Here is an 11,337-nt window from a genome sequence, read left to right as displayed (position 1 = left end):
AAATAAATACGCACTCTACGCACGACTTTTATCCCTCACTCTGTGTCAGCCATGCATGATTTTAGATGAACGTCTCTTTCTCCACCTGACACTATCAGCCTCAAGGGCAGTTAATGAATGATGAATGAGCAAATGGAATTATATATTTGTATTGTTTTATTTTCAGTTCTATGGTAATAAAACAGAAAAATAACAATCCTGGTCAGGAGGCCTACTCAAAACAAACAATACTTGTGAAACTACAAATAGTCTCACTTCTTTTTTTGATATGGGAGGAGGTGAGGTACCCCCACACTTTCCTTTGAAAAAAGTTGAATGTTTTTGTATTCTGTGTATTTATTGTACTTTTCAAAGCTGCAGGCAAGCACTATTCATGTGAATGAATCAATCAATCCATCACTTCGTGCACACAGTTGGACCATCAGCATGTGAGTACAAGGAGGCCTGGACCCTACCACTCTGTGTTCCATCTGTATCTTTCTGTACCTCACCACACAAGTATTCTGGGCCACATCTGTAACAGTGTAATGAGTTAATGCCAGAAAATTACTCAATGTGTTGTAAACCAACCAAACTCAGTGCATAACCCCCCCCCCTCTCTCTCTCTCTCTCTCTCTCTCTCTCTCTCTCTCACACACACACACACACACACACACACACACACACACACACGCACACACACACGCGCACACACATTCATGGAGACCCTCATCATGTACTATTTTGATCCAGCCACTGACCCTTCACCTTTGGTGCGAAAAGCAAAAGAAGAGAGGAGAAAAATATAAAGTGAGTAAACACGCCAAATGTTATTTCATCAATTATACAGCATAGCACGTAATTCATCCCTGGGATTTTCATTGATAATAAATGATCAACGTGTGTTGCTGTGGACTTTTGTACATAGAAAAAAAATATCAAATATATGTAATCCAAGGAAATTAGTACATGACCACACCAAGGTGTCATTTTCATTGTTAGTGATGTGGTTTTGCAGTCATTGTTGCACGTCTTTTTTTTGTTTGATCCGTGTTACTAAATTTAGTGAATGAGTGATGTGCAATGAGTCATGTATGGTTGTTTATGTGGAGGTTGCTACTCTCAATTTTCTTGGCACTGATGCGTTTATAAAACACAGTAGGCATGCTCTCATTTCACGACTAAAAAAAGTTGTTGGAAGACTTCATTGAAGGCATGATGACAGGTAAGAGTGTGGATGGCATGTAAACAAAGTATGTGTCATACATAGTATGTGCAGTCAATACATGTTTTTTAGCAATTTATTCAAATACCGTATTTTCACGACCATAAGGCGCATATAAACGTCTCCGATTTTTTTGAAAATGTGCGGTGCGCCCTGTAGTGCGGACGTATTAGAGGCCACCATGAGGCGGACGTGGTAGAGAACATGAGGGGATGTGTGGGCGTGGTTTGTGTATACAAGGACAGGTATGTGCTTTATGCAGAACATTGCTGTTTTAACAACTCAGAAAATGGCAAAGAGACATGGTTATGAAGCTCAGTTTAAACTGAAGGCTTTTATGAAACTGTGCCATTTTTTTATCCAGGCCAGGACTACCGCAGCGCAGCAACGGCCGGCGAATTATTCTGAAAAGCTGGCGAAAAGGCTTTGTTTCCTGTTGTGCTTGGCTGCCATACAAACGGAGAGAAACTCCCGCCGATGGTGATTTTTGAAAGAAAGACTTGATTTTCAAAAGAAAGACTTTGCCTAAAGAGACATTTCCAGCAGGTGTCATTATTAAGGCGAACGTAAAGGGCTGGATGTTACGCCACAGTTTGCCAATGGATTGTTGATGCTTAGGCTAAAGTGTCTGCTGTCACGGTGGTTCGAGCTTTCGGCAAAGCCGGCATCATTTTCGAGGAGCCGCACAGCACAGAGAGTGACTAACCGTGAGGAAAGCGAACCTGCCACGTTAGTTTAGCGCAGCTGTTCGATTCTGAGATAGAGGATGAGGACTTTGATGTGTTTGATTACTGACTGTTACAGGTAATGTGCTTGTTTTTACCATGCCGACGCCGATTGAGTGAAGATTACAAAATGTTCTTACTTTGTAATTAATAAATAAAGCACTACCAAACTCAGTTTTGCTCCCGATCTGTTTTTATAAATACGCACACTTGTACGTATGGCAGTAGAGGATATGTGTGGCGTCACACGTGTGTATGATTTTGAAGTGTGCCTTTCAACCCTTGCATGTCTTTCAATTCCTTGATCTCCTTGATGTGCGTCTCACCCTGACGCATAACACACGCTTGAAAATGGTATAAAAGGAGCTGTCGCGGGACAGAGAAATTGGGCGAACCACGGGGCAGAATCATCTCAGACTCATCTTGGACTCAGACCCAGACAGACAAACTGCTCGCAGAGGCCTGCTCAGCATCGCACGGAGTTTCACAGCACGACTTGCTCGACTCCACGCTACGATCAAGCTCTGCGCATCATCTGCCTGGAAGATCTGACAACGAACCTACTTACAAATAAAGAGAAACATCAAACTCTTTATATGTACCGGTATATAAAACTTGCGTCCTATCATCCGGGGTGCCCAATGTGTATGTTAAATACAGAAATGGCACACATAAATGAGACTGCGCCTTTTCACACGGTGCGCCCTTTGGTCGTGAAAATACGGTAATACATTTTCAGACATGCAGATGAAAGTGATGGTGTTTTATGATCACTTCAGTCGGCACATTTGAAAGTGTTTTAATGTATTACATTATTTGGAAACATTCCTTGGTTTTTATGAGACCATCAAAAATATTTTGTGCAAATGCTGTGAGAAATCTTTTCAACCAAATGCAGCAAACTTTTTTATTTAATTTCTGAAATCAGAATCAGAAGCAGAATCAGAATCATCTTTATTGCCAATTGCAATGCAAGATCTTGCACAGAAAACGGTGTTGCCGCATTGCTGCAAGATTATAGCACTTACACCACTTGTTTGATGTCTTCCTCATTCGATCCAGATGCCCGATGTTAAATATTCGCATACCATTGGAGTCCTTAATTCTTTTTTCTTCTGGTATTTCTGTGCAGCATAATCTTCACATTGCATCTTCACGTGCAATTTCCAGGGATCAGCAATTTTTAATGATCAAAAAATAAATAAATCTGACCATTCGCCACTGTACGGTTCTCTCAAGGCCGTGGAACCTTCATTTTTAATTACACTTAGTCAGAGCTATCTCAGTCCGCTCATGGGTCATCCCCTCATTATGCTGATAGATCACACCCGCAACACCTCTCGTCTCCTAACTATCTGCTTACATACGTTTTGTCGCTGTTGGGAAGAAACTTTGTAAATCCAAATGGCAGTTTTTCACAGGTTGATATTCATGCTTATATCATGCCTGCCTGCCTGCCTGCCTGCCTATCTATCTATCTATCTATCTACTGTTTCTTGCCACTTGCATAAACTGTCTAATTGGTTATCAGAGTCTATTAATGATATATCATACAAAAAATGGTCCGTTTGATTTTCTTTTCTTTTTAATGATTTCTTTTTCTGGCCCTTGTAGAAATCCTTGAGCTCATATGTACCTTGATCGTCCGTACAATTTGTCGGTAAATCAATTAGAAGTACAACTGAAAAACGTGAATTATGCAGTAAGTTTATTAAAACATTTATCAGCTAGAGTTATTATAAATGAATGACTCAAGAGGATGATTGGCAGATAAGATTGGCTTCACCAACTTTATTGTTTACCACTTTGGAATGTTTTAATAATGCAATCTATATCTTGAGCTGTTTTTAAAGTTGTTGTTCTATTTGCAGAGTTCACCCGGGGCTTTCTGACCAACTGCTGTTGCAGAGGTGAAAAGTAATCCTTCTTGAATTATCAGTTTTTATGTATTTTGAGATTATTTATTCATCAGCAACAGACAAATTCAGTGTGGGTCTGAGCAGAGGGTTCAGCATGTCATAAAAACAGTGTCAATAAGTGTTCAATGAACATGCATACTGTCTGTCATTCTGAGAGTGGACAACAGAAAAAATATATATATTTGGCGATTTGGCTGGAGTGACATGTCGAAAAAATATCTAGAAATTATTGGAACTAAAAAGAATTAGTACGCATCTGCACAGACAATGACAATTTTGTCATACTGTATTTATCCAGTGAGACCTCAATTTACGAACTTAATTGGTTCCCAGACAGAGTGTGTAAGGCGAAAAGTGTGTATCGCAAAAAAAAAATCCCATTGGAAACCATTAAAATGGGAATAATCCGTTCCCGGGTTTCCATAAAATATACTTTTCAACTAAATAAGCCTAAAAAACTACACACAATATACCTTATTCTATGTATAATAAATGTGCTATTGTATTGTAATGAAAGAAATACACTGCAATGTATCATAAAGTCACTTTATTTACATTTGTGATGGTCATTTATGGCTTGATGGAATGGCGTTGGAGGTCGAAGGTCAAAGGGAATTGCTGTTTGGAAAGAGGCGCATTACATGAGGACTGTAATTAAAGAAATAAACTGCTGTAAAATAAAGTTTTATTTACCTTTTTGATGGTAGTTGATGGCTTAAGGAAGAAGAGTCACCTTCCATATGGACTGTTGGTAACTTAACCTCTGGTGCTGTTCGGTCGTGTGCTTCCGCCGAAGATCACTCTGCCAGCCGTGGTGGGTGTGTATTATGAAAATAGTGCTTATAATAAGGTTTAACTTTCATAAATTTGACGTTTGTAAGACGAAAAGTTTGTAAGATAAGGTGTTTGTAAATTGAGGTCTCACTGTATTTTCAATGCTTACAAAAAAAGGATCATCCCGCCACTAGTGTGGTCAGATATTTTTGATGATTAGTAGTGTGATGTCACCAGAGAACTACTTGGGATACAAAGATAATTTCAGGATGTGGAAGGTTTAAATATAGGACAAAGATACTAGGAGAGAAAGTCGAAGGAGTATGATTTCCCTCTATGTCTTTCTGTTTATGTGAGTCTTCTGGGCATTTTGGAACCTGTTGACACAGATAATTCAGGTGGAGGCCTGAGGGGCTGGCTGAGGGCGCTAAGATGGGCCGGTGTACACATCTTAGCGCTTCTCTGGAATGGCTGCCAGCTCAGTCTGCTCGGCTGTGATAATGGAGACTGCAGTCCCCTCTCTATGTTGTGTGGAAATGTTTCCATTAGCCTTTGACAAGAAAAGTCCTCACTGCAATTTAGTCCATCTTTTATGTCCATCTTGTTTCTTCCAGCATGCAGATTTTCTCTCTTCCTCCCCGTGTCTCTCGCTTGTGAAGTTTTCTGTCGGCAGCAGCCCTCGAGCGCTGCTGGAATGCTAGGGTGAGATAAAGAAAGGGCCTTGCTCTGAGCAGGTTTGAGTGATTTGCTTTCTATATCAATGACCTCTTTTTGAGGCTTGTAAACACAAGACATAAACTACAGTGTGACACAAGCTTTTCCAGAAGGTCTATCTGTCATTTGAAGACTAGCGCTTTGAAACTCATTTGAGATTTTAACATCATACCCCATGCCCACCACTATCTGGCATGGGCAAATATAGAAATTCTGAGGTAACATTTACTTACATTCCCAAGTGCACCCATCCGTAATTACATATACGTAGTACTTAATTAAATGCTACTGCCGAAAACAAACGAAAAGTTATTGCTAATAGAGATGGCGGACTGGGCGAAAAGAAAATGATCAAAAAGGTTCCTTGTATATGGCTAGGAATAAAATAATCAATAAGGAATTTTGGAGAACACAGTTTCTAAAGAAAGGGATTAATGAAAATAACAGCTCTATAACAATTTGCTATTATAGAAACGTCAACCTAACCATTTACTGGCCTTTTCCCATTTAATAACAACGCATGAGAGTTGCTCAAATTTATCCCACCAGGGAACAGATGTGCTGCCGTTTCCGTTTTTTTCAAGCTCAGTCACACATAATATAGCTCCTGTGACACGTAAACTTCACAAGTGTTTAAAGAATAAGTGCTGGATTTCACCAAGTGTTAAAAGCCTAATCCATCCAAATGTGTGAAACTGAGAAGAATTTTGTTCACACTAAGAGGAATAAATTGACTGAAGGAGGGGGTCAAGCACTTTCCTCTGCCATAAGAGGCTGAAGTTAACAATGGTACCCTTCATAATCACTTAACTTCCGGCCCTATATTTCAATCGTGATCGGACCCTATTTTCTCACCCATGTCAGCTCAGATAGACTCTTTTCGCCAATGACCCATAAAGATTAGGAGGAAAAACATTAATGGATCGATGATCATCAGACAGATTCTGAGAGTGAAACTTACTGACCGGTATTAGACAGCAGAAAATTGTTTTGGACAAAATGTAAAATGACCGGTCTGAGGTCAACTCCCCAACTTTGCTTTACAATTTGGAAATCAGCAGTATATTTAACATTTTTTGGATTTGTTCATTTGAAAATATCAAGCTTTGTTCATTTGAAAATACCAGGCTGTATAAAAGACCAGCTCACCATGTTTCATACACTATAAAATATATCCATTGGATTCTAAATATGACATCCACCATTGGCTCCCATTCCTTATCAGTGAACATGTCCGCATCAGTCCCCACGATTTAGCCACGGCTAAATTCTTCCAAATTTAGGCTGGCTGAAAAATAACGACATCCACACAGTTCCAATTGCTGTAGGCATCACCTCTTGAATAGCATTTTGTACATAAGCTTTAGCTTACTAGCCTAGGATACCAGGCCAATGCCTTATCCTTGTTAGCAGCGACCCTTCTAAGACAGGATTAGCGCAAAAGATAGTCAGTGACAAGGGAGGGGGGACGGTCCATCTCCTGGGAAGCCCTACCACTAACCCAATCATAATACATTTGTTTATAAGGAGATCACAGCAAAATCGAGTAGTCTGGTCGTACACCACTAAACGGAACATTCATTTTTTTTTAATAGTTGAAAGAACGGTGTTGTAAAAAAATATTTTGCTGCTGCGCCTATTCGTCCTGACTACGCTGAGAGGTAGCGTCTTTTTCTACTGAAGGAGCCTTTCTCAGAGAGAAGAACATTATTATCGGTAGTTGTTGGCACTCTTTCTTTTGAGCTGTCAAAGCTAGTGTGTTTGATTTTATTCTGCTTTGTTTGCTGTGTTGTTTGCAGTGTTGTTTCTTTTACTTTGTTTGTTTGCACATTTGCATGCAATTAATAAAAAAAAGAAAAACAAGTTTTTTTTCCCCTGAAAAAAAAATCAGCGATGCACTGAAGCCGCAATAAGTGAACCGCGAAGTAGTGAGGGATCACTGTATAGAAGTAGCTACATTTACACAATACGGTGAAGTTGTACCAAGAAATTTTGAGTTATTGTCTTGTGATTTTTTTTTCTCCCCCGATCAAATGGGAGCCATCTTTCGAGAACGCTTTTCGTGATATATATTTGGCCAGAACACAAGGATATTTGGTGACAGTAAGTGACATACAGTAGTGACAGACTTAAAAACAACCAAAAAACCCTTCTGATTCTCTGGTGCGACCTTCCACTCTTTTCTGAAAACCGCTTATCCCTTTATGCGTTAGCCATCCTCAATGCTTAATGTATGACATGTGTGACACTCTTTGCATAAATGATTCCAAATAATTGGGCTTTATAAATTATTCGTTGTGTATTAATGCAGGTGAAATAGCTTTTTGGGTGAGACTGGTTTGTGCCATTCAGAAAATAAGGGGTGGGGTGAAATATCACATTCTTTTGCAGTACAACTATATAAATAAATAACAACCCTCAGTAAAATGTGTGAAATCAAATTGCTTGAGAATCATGCATGGTCGTTCCACCATCCTAAGTGGTATTATGTCCTCGTATTTTTCTTCTTCTCTCTTCTTTTTTTTCTTAAGATACAGGATTAAACTTGTTGCAAAATTCTGTGATTCAAACATGTATGTAAACCTACAATTATAATTCATTCATGGCTTCGTTGGTGTGGAGTTACCAAAAGTTCAAATAGCCTCAAATACCTCAAATAGTGTGTAAATTGTATCATGTTACCAGTTTTAATCAACAATCATGACATGAAGGAATGAGGTATACAGTGGGGCGGCCCAGTCGTCAAGTGGTGAGCATGCACATTTCACAGTGCAGAGGTCATGTGTTCAATCCCCACTCCTGCCTTCTTTTGTGGAGCTTGCATGGCCTGTGTGAGCTTTCTCTGGGTACTCCGGTTTCCTTCCACATTCCAAAAACATTTATTGCAGGCTGATTGAATCCTCCAAGGTGTCCCAAGGTGTGAGTGTGAGTGAGAATGGTTTTTTGTTTCTGTGTGCCCAGCGATTGGCTGGCAACTGGCAGAGGTGTCCCCCGCCACTTGCCGGAAGACCTGCTCGGATAAGCTCCAGCAGCTCCCGTGACCCTATTTATACAGGGATACCTCGGTTTACGAACATTAAATTCGCGAGAATATAATCTTCCCATACGAACTAATTTTCAGCGGACGAACCAAACCACCACACATCTCCATGGTGGCTAGCGTACTAGTTTTCGGCGGACTAAAACCAAACCACACGGTCGAACAGTGCCACAGGGGCTGGCGAACTAGTTTTCCACACCCCCTTTGAGTACAGACGTGGTTTGTTATCGAGTGGAGTACTTTTGCTATTATAAGACTGAAAAACATCCCACCACAGGCTAGTGTTAAGCCGAAGAGGACACAAAAGAAAATTACGGTCGAGCAGAAGAAGATAATTGAAAAAGACGAAAGAGGTGTGTGTTTCAGTGACTTAACGTCCCTGTACCAGTATGTTAAGTCGACCATTGCTACGTGTGGCCAAGGGTGTTTCTGTGTTTTCCAAGCAAAGGTCTCAGGCAATAGAAGAGGTTGAAAAACTTCTATTGATTCGGATTAATGAAAAGCAGCTAGCAGGGGACCGTGTGAGTGAGGGTATTATCGGCGATAAAGCACAGCAATTTCACTTGGATATCATCAAGAGGCACCAACATCAACGACCATCACAAAGGTAAATAAAACAACTTCATTATATAGTAGAGCAGTGGTGGCCAACCCGCGGCAAGCGAGCCGCATACGGCTCTTCGGCTGGTTCAATGCGGCTCCCGGGCTTTTACACAAGCACAAAAACGCTACAGCGATGGCATTTGCATTCAAACAACGGTTCTTAATGCGCGGAATGAACTACATCAGTCGATTATAAATCAAGTTACTTGATTGACATAGAAGGCAGCCAATCAGATGACTGGATCACCGCTCATGCGCAGATATCGGTGCTAAGTGGTAAATGCTAAGTTTGTCAGAGAATTACCTATGTTCTTAAGGCAGGGGTGCCCAATACGTCGATCGCAATTGACCAAGAGCCAGCATTCTGTGATGATTACCCGTATAAATGCCCCGTGCCCGTGATTAGAGAATTGACAGCCGGTGGTGGAGGCAGCCCCGCCCCCATCTGTCAATTTGCATGTGACAATGAGGGTCTGGTGATGATACGGGCTGAAGAATTCTGGACGAGTTGAAGTTTATGGAGAAGTTTCTGAAGGACATGAAGGAGAAGTGAATTGCAATAGTCAATCTGGGAGGTGACAAGACTATGAATGAGGATAGCAGTGCTGTAAAGTGTGAGAGAAGGGCGACGACGATTGATATTGCATAGGTGGGGTTAAGTCATTTATATGGGAGTGGAAAGATAATGTGCTGGATGACACCTAATCTTTTGACTTGATGGGATGGAGAAACGGTCGAATTTTCAAGAGTGAGAGGGAAACTATTAGCATTACTCAAGGTGGATTTGGTACCAACGAGGAGAATTTAATTTTTTTCACTGTGAAGTTGATGGAAGTTATGGGTAATCCAGGATTTAATTTCAGAGACGCAGAGTGTAAGGGAAGAAGGTGGAAGAGAGGTATCAAGTTTGCTGGAGAGGTAGAGCTGGGAGTCATCCGCGAAACATTTAAATTGTATAACAAATTTACAGAGAATCTTGCCAAGGGGAACAAGGTAGGTGATAAAGAGGAGAGGTCCCAGGACATGGGGCACACCAGAAGATACAGGAGAGCGCTGTGAAGTGAAGGAAACCAGATTGAAATGGTTCATAGAGATCATTCTGAGAGAGGTGAGAGTGTAGCTGGGAGTACACAACGTTTTCAAGGATTTGGGAAATAAAAGGAAGGTGAGAAATGAGTCTATACGATTATACGATTTAATAGAGAGAGAGAGAGACAAAGAGATTGAAAGGGAGAGGGAGTGGGAGATGGAAAGAGAGAGAGAGAGAGAGAGAGAGAGAGAGAGAGAGAGAGAGAGAGAGAGAGAGAGAGAGAGAGAGAGAGAGAGAGAGAGAGATATGCTTGCTGGTTGATCACTCCAAGTTGTACCTAATTGTGAGTGTGAGCGTGGATGGTTGCTTGTCTAACAACACCCCTGTTTATGAAGTGTGTTTAAACGCATTAGCAACACAAATGCATTATTTTGCTTGACAAATCTTGAACCGATCACAGAAAGACATGTTTTCTCAGCTCACATTTTGTAAACCACCTTTCAGTGATCCAGTGTCTGACATAAGCCTTGTATTTCCCCCTTTTTGTTCTCAATGCCTTGCCTGCTATTGTCATTACAGGACTGTCATGACCTTGCTCTGACACTGACTGACCCAAACGTGAAACTGGGAATTCTGGAGGCGGAAATATTTAGACTGATAAAGAGAGTCCCGCCTTCTTTGTTAGTGTGCTATAATATTTCTCCTGGCAGGGGTCATGGGTGACTCACCATACATCATCGCCAACTTATTAGATCTTGAGGCAATTAGCCGAAAACAAACAGGTGAGACAGACTAGCTATTGAGTCGTCTGAATGGGCAAAAAAAATAATAATAATAACTTTGGTTCTCAGTCATTTCAAAGCTGCATCAAAGAGGGTGTCAGTGGCAACAAGAAGAAGAAAGGAGCACATTGTGTCAATGTAATGCCAATATTGTAGTGAAGGTTCAGCGCATTACTTTTCCAGTGATTCAAGTTACAAACCCAACTTGCTGCAGTATAATAGAGCGATGGAAAGAAATGTTCATCCGAACAGTATGTGCAATGTGCAGCATGGTTAGTTTAAGATTAAAACGCAATTTAGGTGCCCCCCTTGACATGGGAAATCAAGCTCAGAGATTATACTTTTCAGGGCAACCCCTCAGTGTGTCACTAAGGTCAAGGATACATCGTGATGTTCAATCCCATAATGACTGCAAAAAGTCTCGCAACTGAAATCTTAAACCACTGCGGATATATCGCTTCCTCACATAGTTGTCTGCAATAATTACAAATTGTCTTTTCAGATGACACCAAATGAGCTCTTTGTGCTTGGTAGTGCTGCTTGCTA

General features: G+C 40.8%; 1 pseudogene; it reads left to right on the top strand.

Moving 5' to 3' along the window:
- The window catches only part of LOC148896607 (uncharacterized), a 24,543-nt pseudogene extending 22,634 nt beyond the window's left edge, over nt 1–1,909 (top strand).
- Nucleotides 1,910–11,337: the final 9,428 nt, after the last annotated feature.

Source organism: Hippocampus bargibanti, linkage group LG06 (assembly GCF_051943395.1).
Source record: "Hippocampus bargibanti isolate YZ-2025 linkage group LG06, ASM5194339v1, whole genome shotgun sequence".
Classification (NCBI taxonomy): Eukaryota; Metazoa; Chordata; class Actinopteri; order Syngnathiformes; family Syngnathidae; genus Hippocampus; species Hippocampus bargibanti.
The sequence above is the reverse complement of the archived record's forward strand: the minus strand, read 5'-3'. Positions and strand labels throughout refer to the sequence as shown.